Consider the following 1,375-nt stretch of genomic DNA (forward strand, 5'->3'; position numbering starts at 1 on the left):
CAATTCATCAATCTTTCTTGGAAGAAGTACAGTCACAAGGGCCAAAATGCTCCTTGGAAGCAAAAATGGAAAGATGTTTTCTTCAGTACTTTGGGCACATCATTCGGAGAGACCAGTCTCTGGAGAAAAAGACCTCACGCATACTTTGTGAAGCAGAGGGTCAGTGGAAATGTCGAAGATTCTAGGTATGACGGGTTCACGTAGTGGCTGAGACCGTGAGCTCACGCGTGGCAATCGTGAGGGTGGGTTTGCTAGGAGTGGAAACTGACCCAAGGCACCTGGCACCAACATCTTCCTGTCTCATGGCATCCTCTTTAGTTAACTTTCTTTAATTCATGACCTGCCTCCTTCCTTACATGTCTCAGGTGGGTTTTGATTTATCAATAAGCACAGCTTCCGGCCCATGCCAGGCATCTGAAGAAAGGAAGTAGGAAAACACCTGGGTTAGGTGCCCTCCCGGGCGCCCCCACGGCACACTGGCCTGGAACTCAAGACTCAAACTCCTCATCCCCCAGTCCCAGCATGGCACCTGGGCTCAACCACATGGACTCTCCATCAACTCTCACCCTGGAATGTGGCCCATCTTTTACTGAGACTGATGGGTAGCTAGCTGGGCAGTAGGCACAGCCCTAGACAGAGGGGAAGCGTACAGAGTAGAGAGCTCACTGCCTCAAGGCCATGGGATGACCTGCAGATGAGGAAGAATGGGCATGGAACTTGGTGGGGGTGGAGGGGACTGCCTTGTTATGGTATCTTTGGAACTGGAGACTTTGTAGCTAGTCCTCTGGGTGGGTTCATGGACTGGCCAGCCTCTCTCCTTCTCCTTCCTTCCCCCATTCCATCTACCATCCATCCAACACATAGCTATTAAGTATCTAACACAGCAGTTCTCAACCTGTGGGTTGCGACCCCTTTGGGGAGGTCGAATGGCCCTTTCACAGGGGTCACCTGATTTATAACAGTAGCAAAATTATAGTTATGAAGTAGCAATGAAAATAATATTTGGTTTGGAGGGTCACCACAATGCAAGAAACTATTAAAGGGTCACAGCATTAGGAAGGCTGAGAACCACTGATCTAACAGAAGTCAGACCCTGTTCTCAACAAGTTGGAGAGTTCAGTGAGCCAAATGAAGACCCTGGACCTCATTTACAATCCAGAAGGCCAGGGACCAAAAAAAAAAATATTATACTGAGCTTTTAAATCGGCGATGAGGGAAGGCCTCCCTGAGACCCCTGTGTTTCCCAATACCCCAGTGCCTGTGTAGCTAAGCAAAGGGCTGGCTGCTGGAGCCCACCCAGAGGCACCTCAGCACAAAGGCCTGGTGATCTGCATGTGGGTGAGTCTGGGTAGACCAGAGAAACAAATTCATAGAC

This window comes from Echinops telfairi, unplaced genomic scaffold, assembly GCF_000313985.2.
Source record: "Echinops telfairi isolate 266 unplaced genomic scaffold, ASM31398v2 ScPeMD7_1;HRSCAF=3_0, whole genome shotgun sequence".
Lineage (NCBI taxonomy): Eukaryota > Metazoa > Chordata > Mammalia > Afrosoricida > Tenrecidae > Echinops > Echinops telfairi.